This window comes from Pituophis catenifer, unplaced genomic scaffold (genome assembly GCF_029215685.1).
Source record: "Pituophis catenifer annectens isolate HBS135680 unplaced genomic scaffold, rPitCat1.0.hap2 SCAF_4, whole genome shotgun sequence".
NCBI lineage: Eukaryota > Metazoa > Chordata > Lepidosauria > Squamata > Colubridae > Pituophis > Pituophis catenifer.
The window spans coordinates 42,197,198-42,223,803 of NW_027256884.1; positions in this window are offsets into that span (position 1 = coordinate 42,197,198).

Here is a 26,606-nt window from a genome sequence, read left to right on the forward strand (position 1 = left end):
GACTGTAAAACCCCACCCCTCCTGTTGACCACGGTAACCTAGGATACAATCTTTAACAAGGCATGCATGTATTTTCCATTGGGGCAGTTGAGCAACTTTGTCAGTTCTCCCCTCCTGCTTATGGCAACTTGAAAGCTGGTCTGGAAAGCTTTGCAAGTTGATACAGGGCCTATAGCTCAGGGCCTATAGCTAACTGGTCATAAGCCCCGCTAATACATTTCATCTTGGTCTATGCCAATAGTGTCTGCACATTTGCATACAGCCAGAGATATGAGGCTGGAGGGAGTCCATGTTCACTCTGTCACAATGCCATCTTTGGAGGCCAGATATCTTCAGGTTAACCCATTATTTGCCACTTGTGGATGCATCTCAGTTCCCCATCTAAGACAAGGGAATAGCTCTCCTCAATTTCACCATTACAAATTTATTTTTAAATTAAATAAATGCCTAAATTATATAGCTGCAAAGTCAGGGACAATTCAATTCATGGAGGTTACATATTTATTACTATGTTGCAATAATGGAACCAGTTTCTCTCTTATATGCACACACCTCCAGTTCAAGACTAAAGGTGCTTGGCCAAAATCTTCCAAAATTGTCCAGTAAACACAGCATGACATAGCATTTAATAATTTAGACCCTTTTAAATCATCCAAGAGAGAACCAATCTGGTGCAGTGGTTACATCATTAGAAAAGAAACCCGGAGACTATGGATTCTAGTCTCACCTTAGGCACAGAACCAACTGGGTGTTCTTGGGATAATCATTTTCTCTCAATCTAGGAAGAAGGCAATGGCAAAACACTTCTGAAAAATCTTGGCAACAAAGCTTCAGGGACTGGATTAACCAGAAGGAGAAAAAAAAATCATCCAAACTGGAAGATATTTGTGCTGGTTTTTGTTTTTGTTTTTTTGCAAAAAATATGTGACACAAATCATAGGGGGCCTGGTGGCTCAGCAGACTAAAAGCATTGTGATTAACAGCAGCTGTCTGCAATTACTGTAAGTTTGAATCTCACCAGGCTCAAGGTTGACTCAGCCTTCCATCCTTTCAAAGGTAGGTAAAATGAGGACCCAGTTTGTGGGGGCAATAAGCTGACTTTGTATAAATATACAAATGTATGATGGCTATTGCTTAACGCATTGTAAGCCGCCCTGAGTCTCTGGAGAAGGGCGGCATATAAATCAAATAAAAAAAATCGACTTCCTGTCTGGCTTCCGTCGCCGCCAGACAGTCCTCCGTGACCGCCAGCCCCGTTGCCTGTAAAGAGCCGCCTTTACATCTGAAAGGCAGCTCGAAAAACTCCATTTCCTGATGGAAATGTGAGTCAGAGCAGGCGAGGGTAGGTAGAGCCCTCTGCGAAGTCCCCAGAGTTTTTTTTTTTGCTCTTGGGGACGAGCAGAGCGGGGCTCCCTATTTTCCCTCGCCGATGCTCCGGGCTTCAGGAGGACTCTGCTTTTTTTTTTTGCAGAGCTAGGCGCCGGGACTGGTTCAATTAATAAAATAACAGATGGTTTAATTGAAGAGAGCGAGATTTGTACCTGGGACCCTAATCGCAAGTATTTTTAATGATTTTACAAGTGTTTCTATTTGAACGGAAAAAATAAGTTTAAAATGGCGACTGCTGAGGCTTGAGAAGAAAGCCGAAAGTGAAAGTCCTTCCGTAATAAGCTACACAGTAGCGAAATATACAGTGTCGGCTAGACTAGAAGGAAAATATCCATTTTAAGTTTCTTTTTTCTTGGAGTTCTGTATTTGATCTTGTTTGGGGAAAAGTTTTCTTTTTTTAAAAAAGAGCCTTTTTGTGTGGCAGGATGGCGTTAAAGTTAATGAAGCCTGACAGACAAGCAGTGGGGGGGGGTGCTCCCCCATCCACAATTATCTGAACAAGCTCTGAGCCTACAGACTTTGCAGAATGGTTTTAATTTAAAAGAATTTCTTCAGGAGGAAATGGCAAAATATCATGAGACTGTGAACCAGAAATTTGAAAAATTAAGGCAGGAAATTAAAGAAATGATACAACTAAAATATGATAATCTGCAACGAAAGATTGTAACAGTGACTAATGCTTTTTCAGAAGTTGTTATAAAGATGGATACAAATATCAAATTATTAGAGTCTAAAATGGAGGAAGTTGATGATAAGATTTATAATTTGGACAATAAAATACAAAGAATTGAAAATGATTTGATAAATATTCAAGACAATAGTTTAGAAGTAAAGTCTAAAAAGGAAGCTGGTCACGAGACTTACAATGCAGAAGATATAAAGCAAGGGATTGAAAGAGAAGTTGTAATGATGCAATACAGGCTCACAGAATTTGCAGTCAGAATGAGAGGGTTACAGGAAAATAACAGAGATGAAAATAACAGAGAGCCTTGGTAGTACAGGGGTTTAAGGCACCCTGTTATTAAGCTGGTTATTAAGACCAGCTGCCTGCAATTACTGCAGGGTTCGAATCTCGCCAAGGCTCAAGGTTGACTCAGCCTTCCATCCTTTCTAAGGTAGGTAAATTGAGGACCCAGTTGTGGGGGCAATAAGCTGACTTTGTATAAATATACAAAAGGATGAAGGCTATTGCTGAGCACATTGTAAGCCGCCCTGAGTCTTCGGAGAAGGGCGGCATATAAATCAAATTAAAAATTAAATTAAATTAAAAAAAATGATCTAAGGAAAATTTCTGCTCAAGTTCTGGCTGGGATTTTAAAGGTTCATCCTGAGGAGGTATCTTGTAAAATTGACAAGGCCTATAGAGTAAATTCTTGGATTGCAAAGCAAAGGCAACTGCCTAGAGATGTGGTGATTTACTTTACAGATAAAGAAATAAGAAATGATATTCTGCAAAAATCCTTTAATTCTACTCCACAACTGTATGGGAGAAAAATCTGGATATATAAAGAACTGCCGCCTAAGATGTTAAAAGATAGAAAGAAATTTGGACTCTTGGTGACTGAGCTAAAAAAACAAAATATTTTATTCAGGTGGGATGTTCCAGTGGGTATAATATTGAGATATCAAGGAGAAAGATATCAGTTAAATACTGTTGAAAAAGCGGAAGAATTTTACTACAAGGTCCTTAAAAAGCAAAATCAACAGGAGATAGAAATTCAAGAAAAGCAGAAGGAGATGGAAATAATGAAGAAACAACAAGTTACAGAGGTCTCTACAGATGAGCCGCTTTTGGATTCTCTTTCAGAGGTCTCAGCTGGATTATTTAATACAAGAGAGGCAGTTCCGGATTCTAATGTAACGACTTATCAAGTCACAAACCAGCATGGAAATCAATCAGTTGATATACAATTTATAGAACCAGAAAGATTTAAGCAACAAAAGCAAAACCAGCAAGATCAAGTTATAGATCAACATGAAAATCAAATAGTCGATATACAATTTACAGAAAGGAATTCAGGATGGAGATCCAACCCACAAAAAGTCAAGAAAAGAAGAAGCAGGTCTCACAAAAACAAAAACTTTTAAACTAAACAACAGTGTAATGCCAGTTATTTAAGAGATGATTGAATATATGGAAAGATAATTGGCAAAGTATTGGTTTATTTTATCCTGAGGAGAGTGACAGACCTCTGCAGTGCTGTACTTTTGGGATGTGAAAAGGGCCTTAAATTGAATGGATTGGAACTATCTTTTTTTTTCGGATTCTTTGATAAATATACTACGTTTATGCTGAGTTACAAGGCAAGAGAGTTATGGGATTGGGGCACGCAGAAGATCTGGTTGTTACCCTATTACGGTGGTTGGAATTAATAATTTGGATAAAAGACACCTCTACAGACACTATATGGAATACAAATATAAAGTCACTCGGGTGGTGGTGGTTGTTTTTTTTTAATATGAAGATATTTGCTATTGATGGGGGCAGATGAAGATACCGAACATACTGTTGGAATTAGGATGTGATGTTACCCTAACATGGGTGATGGAGTTTATAATCCAGCTGAAAGACATTACAGAAGATATTATATGGATTACAAGCCTAAAGTCTTTTTAAGAGGATTTTATTTACATAAGGAAATATTTTTTAGGGGAGTGGGCAGAAGAATAAAGATATTAAGATTTATTAAGTATGGTAGTCTTGTAGGAAAGTGGGTGGAGACAGGTTAGTTTATTGATTGTTTAGTTTAAGAAAAGGGATATTATGTTTAGATATGAATATATGTAAAAGATTTGAGTTAAGAGATATAACGATGAGGGTGAAGGAAATGGGTAGACTATGAACTGAATAAATGTTAAATTAGGATTTATTATATAGTTTTATAGCGGAAGGTTGTTTTGAAATGTTAGATTAATATATATAAAAGATTTGATTTATTATTATGCTAAATTAGGAGTTATTATATAATATTATAGTAGAATGTCATTTTGAAATGTATAGTATAAGGGGGATATGATAATTTTATTAGAAATAAAGGGTCAGTATATGGGGATGGAGTAAGGGGATGGTAAAGTATTATATAATCTGTTATGAATTTGGGTTTTATTATGAAGAAGTCACAGGGGGAGGGGAGGGGGAGGGGGGGTTAGGGAGTAGGGGAAAAAAATTTGTATTTGAAAAACTTTTTCAATAAAAAAAAATCAAAAAGGGCATTACATTTATTTTCTGGTGACAAATCCTAAAATATTATCTTTTTCTTCCCACTCCTTCCAACGATACTGCATCACCCAACAGGAGAGTGTAGTTTCCAGTAATCTTTTTCATGATGTATTTTTTCCATTGATTCAACAAAATAAAACAGTCAGAAGTAGATTTTTCTTTTGCTTTCTTTCTTGAGACTTGTAGAAAAACTAGTGAGACTGTAAGAATTACAACATACAGAGGTGTCCCACAGCAACTGAGCAACAAAATTAGATATCCAGTCAGTCATCTTCAATCAGTATTAACAATATCACCCTACATAATAACCATCCCTACATCAGACACATCAAAATCCAGACTCTTCTCTTTGAACTGAACTTTCCTTTTCTTCCTTGTCCTATTTACTGCTTCCAAATACAGATACAGCTCAATAATTTATCTCCAACTCATTTTAATTCTTCCTTCCTTTTTTTCTTTTCTACAAATTTATTTAATATCCATTGCTAACATCCCAACTTCTTAATGCTGGCATTGAGATAAAGCTTGCTGTCCAAAGGATTGTATTCCTTCAGAAAGAGGTTTGCAGTTCACAAGTATTCCTTGATTTATGCCTATCACTGATGATGAAAAACATGCAAACTGCACTAACAGTGATTCTTCATAAACTGGCTGGATTAGCAACAATTATGCTTCATTTTGACAACTAGAATATACTATATATGGTTATCATCACAACTGTCTTAATTTCTACATTGTGCAATACATAGGGCTAGCCTAGAAAAAAATTGGTACAAAATATGGCAGCTACATTGGTGATCATTTCATGGTACAAAGATTCTTTCAGATCTTCACAGGAGTTGACAATCTTGCCCAGTATGTATTTTCCTGCCTATTCGGGTCAGTAGGGGAAGTATTTTTGAAGGTACCCCTATGCCAGAGCTTCTTCGAACTGATATGTTGGAGAGGAACTTTGGTGTGGACCCCAATGTGAAATGCAGTCCCTGCAGAGGTATGCCACCTTCTCAGCATGTAGGAAGTTGCTAAAAAATATATCCCCTATTCCAAGTCTTTAACTGTTAATTTGTTTTCACATTTCATTTTTATATTTCAGTTATATTAATTAGGCTTTGCTTACATTTTGGGTACAGTGAAGTAAAATGGCATGACTACTCATTTATAAATTGATGGAAATATGCATTGGAGGAGCTAAGACTTTATGCTGTGTGGGACAATGCTTGACAGATTAATTAATTATAACAATCAGAGATTCTGCCTGGAAGAAAGCAACAAATCTCTTATTTATTTTTTATAAATTTTATATAGTATGTGTGTGCACACATTGGAATATATTTATTTTGTGGATAAATACTTATTTTGTGAATGTTTTTATTTTCTTAAAATATTTTTAAATTGTTTTATAATTTTAGAATTGTAAGCCTCCCAGAGTTACTTGGTTGAGTTTAGCAGCTATGGAAATCCAATATGAATGAATGAGTGAATGAATGAATGAATGAATGAATGAATGAATGAATGAATGAATGAATATCATTAACTAGAAACTCATCACTATATGATACCTCCTTTTGTTTATTTTTCACCAAGGTGTCTATGATGCTTTAGTTATTACAACTGCAAGGTCTGAATGAGATGTGATTGCATTTCAGCAATTCTTCAGAAAAAAATGACTTAAATGTATATCTGCAGCTCATTTCTTTTTTCAGGTACTAAAAAATGATATCTCTTTATGGGGTCATATATGATTAGTTGCTCCTACCAAAATAATGGCTTTTGCTAGCAGAATCTAAAGGAGATAACTACTTCCACCCCATCTATTTCAAGAAAGTTCACAGTGTTAGACCCTGGCAATATTGCTTTATTAATGGTTTGGAATTGCTTGGATAATAGTGAAATAAAGGTTGCAAACTTGAAGATATGCATGTCCAACTTTTAACTGCCAATTAGAGCAACAGGTGTTAACTACTTATGTATATTTAACTGAGATAATTCAAACCAATTCAATATAAAATTGTGATTTTTCTCTCAGGTATTATCATTTTGATAATAAGGTGAATGGCATTGTGAGTTTATGGATAATAGAAATATCTACTTACATTGCCCTTTGTTGAGAAAATGTCATTGAAGAAAGCACAAGAATAAAATGGGAATGTAATAGCTGAAGGTAATAACAGTCCATTCTGCTAAAATACAAAAGCACTTAAAAAAAACTTTGAAGTTACTGTGCAATTGCTAGAAACTGCTTTCCTCACTTCACACCACACTGCATTCTTAAGTCTTTGATTTTTTGCAATAAATAGATTTACTTGATGGTTTCTTAACAATAATTATAAAATTCCAGGTATTTCTAAAGTTGTTGCCAAAGCTTAATCTAATAACATTTTATTAAATCCTTATAGTAAGGATTTGAAGGATATTGAAGGATATCCTTGATAAGCTACTCAAATTATTCTTGGCCATAATTTCATTTGACAGTTCAAATTCACCCATAAATACATTCCAATATAATATGTGCTACTTTGTTACACTGAGATGATTCTGATTCCATCATATTCAAATTCATTTCTGAATATTTGAGAAATGTTACAATGTGTTTTGAGAGATATGGTTTACCTTAAAGAGAGGTAGCTAAAGGGTGCTCTCACACAACAATATAAATAAGATATTTACTTTTCCAAAGAAAATAAAAATAATACCATAAAATAAAATTAAGAAGTAAACTCCATTGATTACAATAGTCTTTATCTCAAATAGATAGCTCTAGTACTGTTTATGCTTCAATATTACATCTCAGTGTGAAGTTGCAATCTAACACCTATGTACTGATTGATTATAGTTTCTGAATAGTTTTTATCCCAGAGCTATAATTGCACTCAACAATGAACTAAAGGGCCACCATCAATGAGCTGTTGGACAGCATTACTTGGTCTGTTGTGTGGATGTTTGGGTGGTTTAGGGGTGGGGAATTTGTTGTGGGTGGGGGTGGGTTTGGGGATTGTTATGTGTGTTGGACCTGGTCTTGGGTGTTAAGTGAATTTCGTTGTAAGGGTATACTGTGTATACACGTACAATGACAATAAAGTTATTATTGTTGTTGTTGTTGTTGTTGTTGTTGTTGTTGTTGTAAATATGCAATGCAATGTAATAATTTTATCAATATTTGGTTATCTTTAATCCCGTGTGCATTATAGCTTTGTAAACCCTATGTTTTTATGTTAATATTATTACACACAGAAATACATGCACAGTCCGTCAAAAATTTTGCTTAGATTTACTGATCTTATATCTGCAAAACATTCAGATTCATCTGACCTATTTAGAATGTACCCACTTTGACTCAAGTTGCATCAAAATTCAAAGCTTTATTGAAAAATTCACTTTCTACTCCTTTATCTCTAACTGGGTTATCAACAATAAAAACTTTTTTATCTATCAAGCTTTCTTTCCTTTCTGTAATACTGAAGCAGGGACACAATGGTGAAAAAATAACTGTAGTTTTTATATTCGTGCTTAGTTGCTTTATTTTTTAAAAGCATTGCTTTAAAAAACTTTTTGTTAGTAGAACTGGATAAAACATGAAGAGGTGTTTGCTCTGTTGGAGAACATTATGCCAGCTTGGTGTCAGAAAGATAGGTTTATAGATTTTCACACAAGCCTAGAATTAATAGATTGGGAATCTTTAAAAAAAGACCCTTTTCTCTATCATTTTTTGTGAGTAAATGATATGAAAGTAGAGCATAGCACAAATACTGTATAGCCTGAGACAAGCAAGATAAATGAAAAACAAGTTAAGACTTCCTTATTTTTTAGCTCAACTGACTCACAATCATATTGTGATTGTTGTTTGTAGAAGTATTCAAATAATATAGCCAATATTATTTCAGTGCTAAATTCTTTTATAGGTACAACCTATGAGAGTTACATCCCAACTGATTATTAAAATATATGATAAATGTATAAATATGATAAATGATTATATGACATTAAGCATATATTTAATTCACCAAGTGTATCCACAATGGGTATGGGAAGATGACCCTAACTTGTTACATGTGTGCAAGGTGTTATTAAAATCATCCTGATTATTTTTAATGCAGTCCTTGTGGACTCAACATCTCTCTGCATTTTCCAGAGCCCATCTCTCCAGAATATGTGGAACTGAAATTCCAAATGGTTTTATATGGTTTTCTTCTGTTCTGTGTGATTAAGTAATGCTTTAATTTGGCAGACTTTAGGGCACATAGAATAAAAATGAACTGTCTCCCCAGAAAAAAATGAAACAAGTATTTCTTGTTAATGGAACAGAGTAGGTGATTTTTGCCTCTGCAATCATCTCCTCATTTTATAAATATCATGAAGTTGGTGGCCCATGTATCTCCCAACCTTCTAGGAAGCAGCAGGCGAAGCTAAGCAGAATCACATCTGATACCTGTACAATTAGCAGACGGGCCCCACAAGGCTTTGTGCTCTCTCCACTTCTCTTTTTTTTTTAATTGAAAAAGTTTTTCAAGTACAAATTTTCCCCCTTTCTCCCCCTCCTCCCTAACCCCCCCTCACCCTCCCCTCCCCCTGTGACTTCTTCATAATAAAACCCAAATTCATAACAGATTATATAATACTTTACCATCCCCTTACTCCATCCCCATATACTGACCTTTTATTTCTAATAAAATTATCATATCTCCCTTATACTATACATTTCAAAATGACATTCTACTATAACATTATATAATAACTCCTAATTTAGCATAATAATAAATCAAATCTTTTATGTATATTAATCTAACATTTCAAAACAACCTTCCGCTATAAAACTATATAATAAATCCTAATTTAACATTTATTCAGTTCATAGTCTACCCATTTCCTTCACCCTCATCGTTATATCTCTTAACTCAAATCTTTTACATATATTCATATCTAAACATAATATCCCTTTTCTTAAATTAAACAATCAATAAACTAACCTGTCTCCACCCACTTTCCTACAAGACTACCATACTTAATCTTAATATCTTTATTCTTCTGCCCACTCCCCTAAAAAATATTCCCTTATGTAAATAAAATCCTCTTAAAAAGACTTTAGGCTTGTAATCCATATAATATCTTCTGTAATGTCATTCAGCTGGATTGTAAACTCCATCACCCATGTTAGGGTAACATCACATCCTAATTCCAACAGTATGTTCGGTATCTTCAATTACCATCTGCCCCCATCAATAGCAAATATCTTCATATTAAAAAAAAACAAAAAACAACCACCCGAGTAACTTTATATTTGTATTCCATATAGTGTCTGTAGAGGTGTCTTTTATCCAAATTATTAATTCCAACCACCGTAATAGGGTAACAACCAGATCTTCTGCGTGCCCCAATCCCATAACTCTCTTGCCTTGTAACTCAGCATAAACGTAGTATATTTATCAAAGAATCCGAAAAAAAAAGATAGTTCCAATCCATTCAATTTAAGGCCCTTTTCACATCCCAAAAGTACAGCACTGCAGAGGTCTGTCACTCTCCTCAGGATAAAATAAACCAATACTTTGCCAATTATCTTTTCATATATTCAATCATCTCTTAAATAACTGGCATTACACTGTTGTTTAGTTTAAAAGTTTTTGTTTTTGTGAGACCTGATTCTTCTTTTCTTGACTTTTTGTGGGTTGGATCTCCATCCTGAATTCCTTTCTGTAAATTGTATATCGACTATTTGATTTTCATGTTGATCTATAACTTGATCTTGCTGGTTTTGCTTTTGTTGCTTAAATCTTTCTGGTTCTATAAATTGTATATCAACTGATTGATTTCCATGCTGGTTTGTGACTTGATAAGTCGTTACATTAGAATCCGGAACCGCCTCTCTTGTATTAAATAATCCAGCTGAGACCTCTGAAAGAGAATCCAAAAGCGGCTCATCTGTAGAGACCTCTGTAACTTGTTGTTTCTTCATTACTTCCATCTCCTTCTGCTTTTCTTGAATTTCTATCTCCTGTTGATTTTGCTTTTTAAGGACCTTGTAGAAAAATTCTTCCGCTTTTTCAACAGTATTTAACTGATATCTTTCTCCTTGATATCTCAATATTATACCCACTGGAACATCCCACCTGAATAAAATATTTTTTTTTTTAGCTCAGTCATCAAGAGTCCAAATTTCTTTCTATCTTTTAACATCTTAGGCGGCAGTTCTTTATATATCCAGATTTTTCTCCCATACAGTTGTGGAGTAGAATTAAAGGATTTTTGCACAATATCATTTCTTATTTCTTTATCTGTAAAGTAAATCACCACATCTCTAGGCAGTTGCCTTTGCTTTGCAATCCAAGAATTTACTCTATAGGCCTTGTCAATTTTACAAGATACCTCCTCAGGATGAACCTTTAAAATCCCAGCCAGAACTTGAGCTGATATTTTTCTTAGATCATCTCTGTTATTTTCCTGTAACCCTCTCATTCTGACTGCAAATTCTGTGAGCCTGTATTGCATCATTACAACTTCTCTTTCAATCCCTTGCTTTATATCTTCTGCATTGTAAGTCCAGCTTCCCTTTTAGACTTTACTTCTAAACTATTGTCTTGAATATTTATCAAATCATTTTCAATTCTTTGTATTTTATTGTCCAAATTATAAATCTTATCATCAACTTCCTCCATTTTAGACTCTAATAATTTGATATTTGTATCCATCTTTATAACAACTTCTGAAAAAGCATTAGTCACTGTTACAATCTTTCGTTGCAGATTATCATACTTTAGTTGTATCATTTCTTTAATTTCCTGCCTTAATTTTTCAAATTTCTGGTTCACAGTCTCATGATATTTTGCCATTTCCTCCTGAAGAAATTCTTTTAAATTAAAACCATTCTGCAAAGTCTGTAGGCTCAGAGCTTGTTCAGATAATTGTGGATGGGGGAGCACCCCCCCACTGCTTGTCTGTCAGGCTTCATTAACTTTAACGCCATCCTGCCACACAAAAAAGCTCTTTTTTAAAAAGAAAACTTTTCCCAAAACAAGATCAAATACAGATCTCCAAGAAAAAAGAAACTTAAAATGGATATTTTCCTTCTAGTCTAGCCGGCACTGTATATTTCGCTACTGTGTAGCTTATTACGGAAGGACTTTCACTTTCAGCTTTCTTCTTCTCAAGCCTCAGCAGTCGCCATTTTAAACTTATTTTTTCCGTTCAAATAGAAACACTTGTAAAATCATTAAAAATACTTGCGATTAGGGTCCCAGGTGCAAATCTCGCTCTCTTCAATTAAACCATCTGTTATTTTATTAATTGATCCAGTCCCGGCGCCTAGCTCTGCAAAAAAAAGCAGAGTCCTCCCGAAGCCCGGAGCATCGGCGATGGAAAATAGGGAGCCCCGCTCTGCTCGTCCCCAAGAGCAAAAAAAAAATACTCTGGGGACCTCGCAGAGCGCTCTACCTGCCCTCGCCTGCTCTGACTCACATTTCCATCAGGAAATGGAGTTTTTCGAGCCGCCTTTCAGATGTAAAGGTGGCTCTTTACAGGCAACGGGGCTGGCGGTCATGGAGGACCGTCTGGCGGCGACGGAAGCCAGACAGGAAGTCCCTCTCTCCACTTCTCTTCTCTCTATATACCAATGACTACATCTCAAACGATTCATCTGTTAAACTACTGAAGTTCACAGATGACACAACAGTGATCGGTCTCATTTGAGACAATGATGAATCCACATACAGATGGGAGGTTGAACAACTAGCCTCATGGTGTGACCAGAACAATTTGGAACTGAACACACTCAAAACTGTAGAAATGGTAGTGGACTTTAGGAGAAACCCTCCCATACTACCACCTCTTACAATACTAGACAACACAGTATCAACAGTAGAGACCTTCAAATTCCATATCTCATGACCTAAAATGGACACCGAACATCAAAAACGTCATCAAAAAAGCACAACAAAGAATGTTCTTTCTGTGCCAACTCAAAAAGCTCAAACTGCCCAAGGAGCTGTTGATACAGTTCTACAAATGAATTATTGAGCCCGTCATCTGCACCTCTATAACTGTCTGGCTTGGTTCTGCAACCCAACAAGACTTCAGAGGATAATTAGAACTGGGGGAAAAAAAAAAACAATTACTACCAACCTGCCTTCCATTGAAGACCTGTATACTGCACAAGTCAAAAAGAGGGCTGTGAAAATATTTACAGACCCCTCGCATCCTGGACATAAACTGTTTCAACTCCTACCCTCAAAACAGCACTGTAGAGCACTGCACATCAGAACAACTAGACACATGAACAGTTTTTTCCCGAATGCCATCACTCTGCTAAACAAATAATTCCCTCAACACTGTCAAACTAGTTACTAAGTCTGCATTACTATTAATCTTCTCATCGTTCCTAACACCCATCTCCTCCCACTTATGACTGTATGACTGTAACCTTATTGCTGGTATCCTTAAGGTTTATATTGACTGTTTTCCTATGACTATCATTAAGTGTTGTACCTTATGAATCTTGATGAATGTGTCTTTTCTTTTATGTACACCGAGAGCATATGCACCAAGACAAATTGCTTGTGTGTCCAGTCACACTTGGCCAATAAAGAATTCTGTTCTGTTCTGTTCTGTTCTGTTCTGTTCTGCTCTGTTCGCTCTGCTCTGCTCTGTTCCATTCTGTTCCATTCCATTCCATTCCATTCCAAGATAGTAGAAAGGATTATGCTCAGCACCCTTAAACTAATATTCCCTAACCTATCAACATACTAAGAAACATGGTTTTGCTTAGTTTCTGAAGTCAGAGAAGGTTGTCCAGGTGCTGCCACCTTCTGTTTGTTTGTTTGTTTATTTACTTATTTATTTATTTATTCTGGTGCATTCAAGCAAGTCTTTTTCCAACATTTATTTTAAAAGTAACTTAGTTAAAGAAAAAAGGCTACACACAATTATAAAAGAAAAAAAAACTAAAAGGAAGAAACAAAAACAAATATATGTGATTGTGTATACATATCTCACATAAATTTATATATATACATATATAAAGTTATATAATAAACATATAATCAAATTTTATTCAAATTTTACATAGCTAATCTATACTGATCTATTCTGCAGACTAATAAATATTTGTAATTATGTTTGCCTTTCCAATGCTGAACAGTAGGTCCTTGGGCTTTAAGATCTTTTCCTTCATTCAGTTGTCAGTTTCCATGTGAAAAAGATGAAATTTAAAAATCTGTTGAAGTTTTTGGTATTTTTTAATGTCCTTTTATTAGTTAAATAAAACATCAAAACAAAAAGGAAAAGGAAAGAAAAAGGGAAAATACATAAATAATAATTCTAAAATATATTTAAAGTTTTAAAAGTTTGATATTTTTTAAAAATAGCAAAACAAACAAACAGATTTGTATAAATATTTTAAAAACAGGGATATTCTACAAGTCTAATCAAATTCAAGCAGGATTTGTTCTTTTACCCACAATATATCACACAGTAAGGTAAACTAAGATACTTAGAATATGGTTTTTGAAGAAAAAGAGAAACTTTTTTTTAAAGTTTCCTTTTTAAAAAGAAATAACAACAATGATCCAAACAGAAGTGAGAACAAACTCCAAAATGAACTATAAAAATAATCAATTAGCAATAGTGGCAGGAAAAAAAGACAGGGGGAAAGAGAAGGAGACTACAAGTAAATCAGGAGTGGGCTTCATGGACAAATCCTTCAGTTTTCCTGGAAATATTTTCAAAAGTGGGTTTCCATTGCATTGTTCTTTTGCTGACTGAGAGAGAGTGATAGTTGGTTTCAGTAGTGGTTTTCACTTACCTACCAGTGCTGAAATCCAATTTTTTTTATTACCAGTTCTATGGACGTGGCTTGGTGGCTTGGTGTGGTGTGGTGGGTGTGGTGTAGCTTGGTGGGCGTGGCAGGGGAGGAATACTGCAAAATCTCAATTCCCACCCCACCCCAGGGGAAGGATATTGCAAAATCTCCATTCCCACCCCACTCCGGGGCCAGCCAAAGGTGGAAATTGTCAGTTCTCTGAGCTACTCAAAATTTCTCCACACTGCTTAAAATTTCTGCTACCAGTTTTCCAGAACCTGTCAGAACCTGCTGGATTTCACCCATTACCTTTGCTACCAGTTCAGGACTGTGAGCACACACATGGCATTTCTGCACATGTGCAGAACCTTCTGTGCATTCGCAGAGTGTCCATGATGATGTCTAGTGGGTGGGCGGAGCCTTCCACCGTCGCCACTACTGATTTGCCCGAACCGGGGCGAACCGGTAGAAACCCACCACTGGTGGGTTTCCTTGCCTAAGGCAGGACTGACTGTCATTGACCCAAACACAAATTTCAACTGGGTTTACACATGTGATTCTCCATTTCAGAGGTAGGGAATAGAGATGTAAGAGATTATATATTCTTTTTTATGTTGTAACATTATGATTTATCAATTTCATTCTATCATGGAATGGACAGGAATGACAGAAATAGAATGTTGTTATCTCTTACTAGTTTATAGCTTATAGAGATAATGTAAAATAATATATTTGAATTAAAGAACAAAATATTTTAGGGACAGTTTCAGGGAAAAAATAATATGATAGAAAGTGATGAATATGAAAACAGTATTTTTTTTGGGGGGGGCATATGGCTAAGAAAACCACCCTTTAATTCGTGGTGCAAAATCTTCAGTCTGTCAAGAGAGGTATCAAAATTCTGTATGAGAAGTATGGATTTGCCAAGATCACTGGATATTATAGAGTATTGTATGAATAATATGCAGCACTACATGTACATGGGTCTGATTTACAGTGTTTTGCAAAATCTAAGAGGTAAATTTCTAGTTTGCCAAAAGTTGTAAGAAGTAAGAGGGACGAAGATTTTACTTCCCAGGCTTTTATGCGTACAATACTACATCATTAGTCAAGTGTGCAAGGATTAACAGTCCGTGTCTCTCTTTCCAGGCAAAGTTATTCACATATTTATATTAAACATGTTTATATTGTTGACAAATGTCATGTGTCATAAATTGGTAGGAAAAGTGAAAAAAATGAAAAAAAAATAGCTTACATAGAATGCTTAAAACAGTTAAGCTACAGACTAAATACAGTTTATGTCTCTTTGATTAATTACACACGTGAGTCTTTTCAACAATACTATGGCTAAAATTATATGAATCCTGAAGTGATGCTATTAATATATAGCTGGAATATTATGAAGAATTGAATACAAGTCAAAACTGTAATCTTTAGTCATTAATTCAACCTGCAATAAGAAGTTTCATGAATTTTGGAAACTGACAACTTACATGTTGTACTTACATCATCAGTAGTGTTGTAAACCTATAACCCAGCCTTATAATTCCATGCTACACATATCACATTTCAATGGGATACATTTACAGATGCAACATTTTTCTTCATTTAAAGAGATGATGGTGTGCCCCCCCCCAAAAAAAAATTATCTTTCGATCTAGCCCATTTGGACAATTATGAAGGCACTAGGAAGTATTATCTATTGGATGATGCAGTATTATCAATATGCTGAGTATACTTAACCACACATAGGACACCATTATGGCAGTAAAAATCTTATCCCAGTGTGTGGAGGATCTACAGGACCTGGGTGGGAAAACAGATTGAAGTTAAACCTAAGCAAGATAAAATTACTATTCATTTATCAAGTCTCTGACATCGGCAGTTACACAGAAAAAAACTCTGACAGATCTCAGTTACAGATCTGTGACTTTTGATCTCCTAAATTCAAGGTTACTACAGGATGCTTTATACCCAGCTTCAGCTGGTGCTTCAGCTGTGACCCTATTTGGAGTGAAAGGCTCTCTCATTATTCTAAGTATTGTTGACATTTACGAGACCTTGTCATTCCAAGTAGGGTCACACCTGGAGCACCAGCTGAAGGTGGGCATAGGGCATCCTGTAGTAGCCTTGAATGTAGGAAATCAAAGATGTCATCACTACTTAGTTGGACTACTGCAAATGGGTATGTGATTAAAGATCATTTGAAAGCTGCAATTGGTACAAAAAAATAATGACCTATATCTTGACTAATCTTGAAGCAAAATACACCTCTGTGGTAGCCCTTAACTGGTTACCAATAGATTTCCAGATGCACAAATGAGCTAATATATAATAAAGGCTATTTCCAGCAATGCTCTGCCTCTAAAAAGCAAATGTCTCTTAACAATAAAACAAGAAACCTTACACAATAAAATTTAACTATTTTTTTCCTAGATGGTCTTAACAGAACAGAATAAAACAGTTGGAACAGACCTTGGACGCCTTCTAGTCCCCCAGTCATCTTTGTTGCTCATTTTTGCACTCTTTCCAGAGTCTCTATATTTTATAATACGGTGACCAAAATTGGATGCAGTATTCTAAGTGTGGTCTTACTAAGGCTTTATAAAGTGGTACAATACTTCATGTGATCCTGATTTTATCCCTCTGTTAATGAAACCTAGGATTGTACTAACTTTTTTGGCTGCTGCCCTGGGTGGGTTCTAAATTTTTTTACTACCGGTTCTGTGGGCGTGGCTTATTTTGTGGGCGTGGCTTGATGACCATGTGACAATTCTTTAGGATTTAGCAGAGGTACTGGTCTACCAGGCTTTTAACTGCTTGCAGAGCTGTACTGGTCTACTCATTTATTTTTGCAGGCACTGGTCTACCCATTTATTTTTGCAGGCACCAGTCTATTCATTTATTTTTGCAGGCACTGGTCCACCCATTTATTTTTGCAGGCATCGGACTACTCATTTGTTTTCTTTTAACACTGATCAGCTGTAGGGTGGCCCTTTGAAGCCCCGCGGCAAGAGTTTAAACAGTTTTTTTTTCTCTAGCCGATCAGCTGGGACTCAGGAGGCAGCAATAGATTGGGGGTGGAGCCAAATAAAAGGTAAGAATAATGCAGGGGGGGCGGGGGGATGGTGGGGCGGGGGTACAGAACTGGTTCGGTGACAACGTATCATCACCGCGACCAGCTCGGTGGAACCGGGCAGAACCGGGAGAAGCCCACCACTGCTGCTGCCACATACTGCTGGCTCATATTTAAGTGATTGTCCACTAGGTCTCCAAAATCCCTCTCCCTCAACATGATATTGACCCAGGTTTCACCTAATCTGGTCCCAAGATCCCTATAATAAACCAGAGCTTTAGGATTTTCCACCCCACAATTCAAATTCCTTATAAATGACATTCTTATATTGTTCTCTATTCCATAAACTGAAACCCAACAATAATTTCAACAAAGCGTGATCTGTGATTTTCCCACTGAAATGGTACCTATTTATCTACTTGCATTTACATGATTTCAAACTGCTAGGTTTTAGGAGCTGGAGCAAATAATGGGAGATCACCCCATCATGTGGTGCTTGAGTCTTGAACCTGGGCTGTCAGCTTTTCACCTGACAATTTCAGCATCTTTAACTGCTGAGCCATCATGCCCCCTTTTCTTGTTTTTAATATATGTTCTTAAACCAATAGCAACTAGAACATATATTTGTGATAAGGATATTTAATCTTCTTCACAAGATATCCATAGTGGGTGGTCTATATTCTCACAGTGGTCTAGAGCCGTGATCGCAAACCTATGGCATGCGTGCTACAGGTGGCACCTGGAGCTATATTTGCAGGCACGCGAGCCATTGGCCTAGCTCAGCTCCAGCGCACATGTGCATGCTGGTCAGCTGATTTTTGGCTGCCCCTCCCATCCCAGAAGTTTCCACGCAGCCTATTTTGGATACCAGGTAATACAGGGCTCATGCGGAGGTTCTGGGAGGGTGTTTTCGGCCTCTGGGGTGGGAGGCCATTTTTGCCTTCCCCAGGCTCCAAGAAAGCTTCTGGAGCCTGGGGAAGGTGAAAAACAAGCCTGCTGGGCCCACTGGAAGTTGGGAAATGGGCTGTTTCCAGCCTTTGAAGGCTTCAGGGAGGCCTGCTAGGGGCGTGAAGGGTTGTGCGCACAGGGGTATGTGAGGTGCAGGGGGCAATGAATTACACGGGTGGGCACATGGGCATGCAACCCCCTGCACTTCCCCCCACTTTTGGCACGTGACGGCAAAAAGGTTAGCCATCACTGGTCTAGATAAATTGTTGATTTTTTTAATTCCATATTTAGCTTCATTCTCATATAAGCAGATACCATTTACCCTTTACAGTTAAAGGCTAGATTAGGCCCTTTAAATCTACATATTAAATCTTAAAATACAGTAAGGAAAGGGAAAGCTAATTTTTATTTTCATTTCTTTAGCAAATTGATTAAAAGTAGATCAAAGAAAGAAAGAATGAAGGGGTAAACTAAAATATTATACAGTAGAGATATCAACATCTAATGATGATGCCATGATTTACAAGAATGTATAGTACTAGACAATAAATTAGAACATTACTCCAGTCCTTTCTAAGTCATAAGGCTTCAAGAATAATGGAATATCACAGAAATATTGCAAAGAACAGAATAAGCATTAGCAAAGATTCTAACCAAGCTATGTTTGCAAATTGGCAACAGATCAGAAAAAGTCAGTCTAATTCTAATACTAAAAAATGGGCTTGACAGAAAGCATAAGTATCAAACAATGCCCATAATTTCACAATCTTGATAATTGATGCTTCCAACACATATTAAAGCATATATAGAAAAAATAATGCATGATGTTTAAACTGGTTTTAGAAAAGGCCAAAGAACATGATGCATTATTGCAGATACATACTAGATATTTGAGAAGGTCAAAGAATACAAAAAAGAAGTCAACATATGCTTCACTGACTATAGAAGACCTTCAACTATGTCAATCATGCCAAGCTATGATAAATGGGAATTCCCAGTCAACAAACCAAAATGCAAGTAGAAAACAACTCCAGGTTGGCAAAGAAGGGAGATAAGGTTATATACTCTCCTTTTATTTATTCAACATATATTCAGAATATAGATTAACAGAAACTGGATCAGAAGGAGATAAACCTGGTTTTAAATCTGTGGAGAGAAGCATTAATAATTTGTGCTGACAACACTCCTCTAATAGCTTAAAATGGAAAGAAAATGGAAAATTGTAAGTTGTAGTAATAAAAGTGAATGAGGATAGTGAAAAAGGACTACAATTAAATATAAAGAAGACCAATATAATGATAACAGTACAGTAACCAGCCTTAGAACTGACAATGAAAACTCTTGGTGGTTGATAATTTCTGCCTTTTAGAGTCAACCATCAAGAGAACAAGCAGTCAAGAAATATTCTGCAGAAATAGCACTTGGTAGTGTAGTCATGAATATCTTTGAAAAGATATTCAGATGCCAAGATGGATCCACTGTATACTAGAAGAGATCCAAACCCTTCAAGCAATTAAATTCTTACAGTACTCTGTGAAACAAAGTTGTCCATGATACTGACAAGAGGAGGTTTAGAAAGAATACTGATGATTTTGAACTTTGGCACTAGAGAAGACTCATGGGAATATCATGGACAACCAAGAAAACAAAGAAATGGAACATAGAACAAATCAGAATTCTCAGTTGGGCAGAAATTAGCAGACTCAGATTATCCTACTTTGGATATGTTGCATTTATAACCAGCTCTCAGGAGAAGTCTATAATTCTAGAAAGTATGGAAGAAGAAAAGGATAACCAGCAGCAAGGTGGATTTAGTTAAAATGGCAATGTGTGCACCATTGGAAAACTTGAAGCACCAGATTAAGGCCAGATTATTATGGAAAAAAATATATCAGCAATGATTTTATGGCCCACAATAAATCACACAGACAGAGACACATACTGAGACACCCTAATACATACTATATACTATAGGATAGCCATCTGGCCAAGAAACTATTTTTCTATTTTCATAAATCTAATATATCAGTTATTAATAGATGAGAGTATTTGTAGCTCAGGGTTGAACTATGGTTCTTTGATAAACTCTGAGCTTGGTTGTTTTTGAAGAAAACAAGTGCAAAAGAGCAGCAAGGACCCCCCATATCAATCATTTTTTGAAGAACTAACATTGTAGTTAAATAAACTGCTTAATCATACTCTATATAATCTTTGAAAAAATATATTATTTCAAAATGATTGAGTTCTCCCTCACTTTGGCCATTAACTCATTATAGTAAAGTCAAATATATAATTCCTTTTTATTAAATCAGAATCCTGATATACTCTGTATTGACATGGAGTTGAAAAAAGTAATGCATTCTTGCAGTTAGAGGCTACTGAATTAAATTCAAACATGTAAATTTGTTACATGTTTATGGAATTTAGAAAACACTTGGTTAAAATATTTATTAAATATTTATTTATCTAGGAAATTTATTTCAAAACAAAAAAGATTTGAAAATTTCCTATGTAAGACATATGGGCAATGTTAAGTATGGTCATAATTAATACTTGCAACAAGTTGTTAGAACATGTAATAATTAATATTAAAATACATGTCCTTCTAATCATCTTTTGTTTCCATTATTCATTTTGAAAACTTCATGATCAGACTTACTATGTGTACAGTGGAATTTGAATTTCCACTATTGTACATTTAATCATTCCATATTGCAAGTTATATAGAGTTGTATTCAATACAACTCTAGGTTCAACTCTACAGAATGTATATATATATATTACATATATGTACATTTCTCTCTGAGAAAATAAAAAAACCCCTTACATTTCCTGCACAATATTCTGCCTATAAACATCTGATAATTTTCCTGTTGCATTTACAACATTCACACATTTCTGATTGCAAGCCCAAATGTTCTGTTTCTTTCAGCTAACCTTCTTGACCATATATCTTTAATGTACAATTTTCACAAAAACTGACTGACCAGCCCAGCATCCTCCTCACAGCAATTTTATTATCTTCCTACTGAGCAGTTGGAGTAGGCTTTTAAAGTGTACTCTTAGCTGGTACACCACTGCTTCCAGATGGGCAAAATTATCTACTTATCTTTGTCCATGCATTCTCTATTCCATAAGGGATTTTACCTTGCCCACACTTATGGGCACAGCTTTGTTAAAGTCTGATCATGCATCTGTCTTACACAAGTACAAAAGAGCCATTGATCAAGGCATAAAGTTTACAGAGAAGCAGATTAGGAATGCCATTGTGCTAATAATCTAACTTGAAGAGATCAGTTGTGCATACAAATAGCTGTGGTGCTTTTGCTGTTGAGAGTCTGAATGTTACTAGATGAAAAGTATTATAACAAGTGATTCATTGAGATAGTGTTAGGATATTCCCGCTCCTCACCATAAAATTTATTTAATTTCTGAAGGTTTTTCCCCCATTTTTATTAACTTTTTTTGTTATTTATCAAGCAATAATTCTGCTTCATTTGAAATGAGATAGGAAGAAAATAAATCTATTAAAGTAATAAAATGAAATAATTTTCATTGTTTCTTAATCAGAAACAAGGAGCAACCTGCTCAGGTTCTTTGAGGGGGGTGGGTGTCAGTTTAATTAAGGATTCTTGGGGCTATTCTCTGGCGTATCTCTGAAAATTGGTGAAACCACTTCAGGTTAGTCTGTCTGTCTGAATAGCCACTTAGCAGAATTGACTGTGTCATGTGACAGGGGGATGCGATCAGGTTCAAATGTGATGCAGTTTGAAGTGCAGATGGTGGGATGATGTAGCAAGGTTTCTTAAAGGCATTCTTTCTGCTATGACACAGACATTAAAATCACCAAGATGTTTCAGACTCACCCTACCCCTCAGCTCTACATATATATTCTTTTTCCAATCCCTAATAGCTAAGCGCAGGGGAGCCAAAAAGAGAAAGAAAGAATATACTACATATTTCAGCATGTATTTTTAAATCCTTCAACTGAAACGCAGAATCCTTTTACAGCTTAGAACACGGATAGTAATTCTATTACCACTGCAATAGTCATCCCTTTTCTAATTCTCTAGACAAAATTACTGAGCTTCATGCAGAGTGAATACAGATTAACTGGAGAAGCACTGCAAAGAGGGGGGGGGGGAAAGCAAAGGGAGCATTGCCTGAAAAAAGTCCTGCAGGGGATGCTCTTGTACTCTTTTAGATGAGGCGAAGGACTTGAAAGGCAAGGTAATACTTTTTAAAAGGAAGAGGGAAATATACCTATAAGAGTTCAATATATAACTCTCTCTCCCCCCTCCCTCTTTTAAACTTCTGCCCTTGGCAATTTATCTAGACAATTAAAATTTTAATTAACACAGATATCAGTACTTTTTAACTGTGTACTTTTATTTGCCACTATCAAGATGGCAACAATCAAGAGTTATACTAAATTTGGTTGTGCCTCAGGATTTTTTTTTAAAGATCAAAAAACAAGCCAAAAACATAAGGCTGCATATAACAAAATAGTAACCGCTCCTAAATGAAAGGGTAACTTTCTTAGATTATCTTTATAGCTTTTTTTTTTTTTTTACTCTTTGACTTGTGAGTGGTGCATATTCCAAATACTGAACGTGTGTGAACTGAATTGGTCTGATTAAGTTGGCATTCTTTCAAAAAACAAACAAATACCTGTCCATGCTACTTCATGTAATAACAATGGTTCTAATCTTTTCAGTGTTTATGAGTTATTTTATTTATTTATCTTTTCTACACTAGCCATCATAAATTGTGCCAAAATAGCACAACAAAACCAGATATGTTATATATTTAATATTGTAATAAATGTTATTTAATTGATATGGCCACCCATCTCTTTAAGATGGTGGTGAACAAGATAAAACTAAGGGTTCCATTAAATCCGAATAAAACTGTATTTGAAACTCAAAACAACTAATCACATAGACCTGTACCACATATGATTATGTCCCATAATAATATCCCAACTCCAATAAATAAAGCATAAGGATAAATGCACTGTAAGTGCATTAAATGCCAAAAAAGATAGAGAGCTTAAAAATGAAGTTACAAATTTATTTTTGTCCTTCTGAATTCAAAAAACTTATATAAAAATAAATTGTGGAACCCAGTTTAGACACATTATTTATTAATTTATTCACATATTAATACATGTTCATAGGTGCAAAAATATATCATAAAACTCAATAAAACTAGACTTCAACTGTCTAGTTAAGAGGTAAAATATGTAGTCTGTTTTTTTTCTTGAGCTTTTCTATGGCATAACCCTATTTATTATAATATCATTCCCTTGCCTTTCTTCTGAATCAAAATAAATAAGTAAATAAAAAAGACACATAGACAACAAATAGTTACGGAGTTTGACAAAAGTTTATTCTTGAGGAAGAATGGTAAAAACCAGCAGCTTTAACTACATTGTATATTATTGGTGTTATTTTTAATTGTACAGTGGATATAGAAAGTCTACACACTTACGTTAAAATGCCAGGTTTTTGCAAAAAAAAATAAAATAAAATCAGATAAATCACTTTATTTTTTTCAATTTTTTCCACCTTTAACATTGTATATAAGCTGTATAATTCAACTGAAAAACAAACTGAAATGTTTTAGAAGGAATAAATAATATTTTTAACAATAAAAAAACTTACAATAACATGGTTACATATGTGTCCATAACCTCTTATAAGTAGGGATAAGCCTGAGTTCAGAATTAACGAAACACATTCAAACTAATGTCAAATAGTAGTCAGTTCACATCTACCATCAATTAAAGTGATTCTGGTCAGTCCCATATAAAGTTCAGCTGGGATTTTAATAGAGGTGTGTAGACTTTTCATATCCACTTATATCCAGTGTTGGTGAACCTTTTCGGCACTGAGTGCCAAAATGGGAGTGTGCAAGCGCATGCGAGCAGGGTAGCATCAGGCGCACATGCACAGGAGCGCCGGAAATTGGAAGAGCAGCTCCCCAGCGCACATACACAGGAACACTAGAAACCGGAAGAGCAGTTCCCCGGTGCACATGCACACACCCGGAAGCTGAGCTTCTGGTTTCCGGCACGCGCATGCACGCTGGTCACCTGGTTTTCCGGTTTCTGGCACACATGTGCACACGAAGACCAGCTGGCTGGCACATAAAGCACACACATGTGCACTACTCTTCCAGTTTCCGGCGCTCCCACGCACGCAAAGACCGGAACCTGGAAGAGCAACAGGTGATGGCTGGCATGCTCAGAAAGATGGCTCTGCATACCACTTCCGGCAGGCGTGCCATAGGATCGCCATCACGAGTTTATCCCATTCCTGAATTATATTTGCTTTCATTCTCAGACTGAATGTGTAATAATATGAAACTATCCTGCAGTAAATAAATTGTTCAGGTCTAGGCATATTTTTCAATTATGAATTAAGCGTGCATTGTATATTCAGCTAGCTCCATTCCCTTCTCTTTTCCAAAGATGCAGTTGATCAATTTAAAGTTGTAATAATGCAGAGACTTTTTTTCTCAACTTATGACATGTTTTACTAGTACTTACAAAGCTGCAGTGTTGCAATTTTTGCATTATATTTTTATTGCAAACATCAAAACTGGTTTTCCTTTATATATGTTCTGTGACTTTAAACAAACTTAGTTATATAGAATAACAAATATGTTACTGAAGTGCTTAGATCGCTTATCTTGTTTTTCCTAATTGCTGTGAATTAGCCTTAGTTTCCAGCTCACATCTCCTGTAATTTTTATTTATTTATTTATTTAGCGTATGGCTGGTCACACACAATATTAAAACACTTCATTTTTACAAAACAATAAAAACAATTAAAAAAAGAGCAGTAAGAAAACCTAAGAGGAAAACAGAAACAACATTTCAGAGTTTAATGTCAAGTTTGGAGATCCAGTCAGATTTCTAGTTTTTTCCTTATTAAGGCATGGTAAGGCATTGACTTCATTTTCTCCTGTTTACTGACTGGACTTTCCTGTTCATACTATTCACTTCAATGAGCAATTATTGATTGATGAAGTGGGACTTTGTCATACTATTCCCTCTTGTATTACATTCCCTTCCCTTCACCGTATGACAAGTGCAGAGGAAGAGATTAAGCATGTCCCTGTGCAGCAAAAACCATTTTTCCCTTCCAGACCTATCCCCAAAAAAGAAATGCTATGAATTGTCAGTTTGTTTGAGGAATTGCACTTCTCTACTGCTTATTTTTAAAAGATTGTATGTGGGCTAATGCATGAAGGTTGTTGATGGTTTCTTGAGGCAACCTGCATAACTGTCAGGATGTGTTATCAATGCATATGAAAACAACCCTATGTTTTGAAAATCCAGCCTCATTTATGCTTGTACTAAATCTTTGGGTTACCTTCATATCTACTTGTCATTAAAAATCTTTAAAAATGTAGATCACAGTAATTTCAAGGGAGAAAAATATGACCAACTTTTTACACATTCCTATTTATAAACATTTCCTATTAGACAGACATTTCCAGTTTATAAAATAGTGAGAAAGGTCCAGTTAGTTCTCTGGAATGACAAATTTGAAATCCCACATTTAATTAAAAAAGTTAAATCTAGTCTTTTAAGCATCTAAGGACCTAAATCTGAGTGGAGAGAAATATGCTTAATGCCACTTAAATCATTAAATAATATTGGATTTGTATTAAGTTGCTTAAATATAGCCTTTTTGACCATGATTTGTCTACTAGAAGTATATCATCTATTTCAGTAAGAATAAAAGGCAAGCTTTAGTACTATTATTTTAGTCATTATTACCCCACAGAGACATATTTTTAAGCAGCAAAGCAGTAATATGGGTTCTGGGAAGTTCTGCAGGTCTTGTTTCTTGATAACTAGTTTTATAATTGCTATGATAATAATACCTGTTCCTCCCCACTTGAAATTTCACAGCTAATAATTACAAGAGCAGCATCTGTCTGTATGGAGACTCATCAAGACAAGTACTAAATAGGCAATGGTTGGCAGAAACAGTGGAAGTTTCTTATCAGGATAGCCAATATTTGTTAAGAAAATTGCTAACCATAGGGACTTATTATTATCCTAAACTGTGAAGCAATCTGACATTTTCAAAATTTGCATGATAAACGATATTTCTAGATGAAGCTTACTTTCATTATATACAAAGTAATGAAAAGGCTGACACTGAAAATCT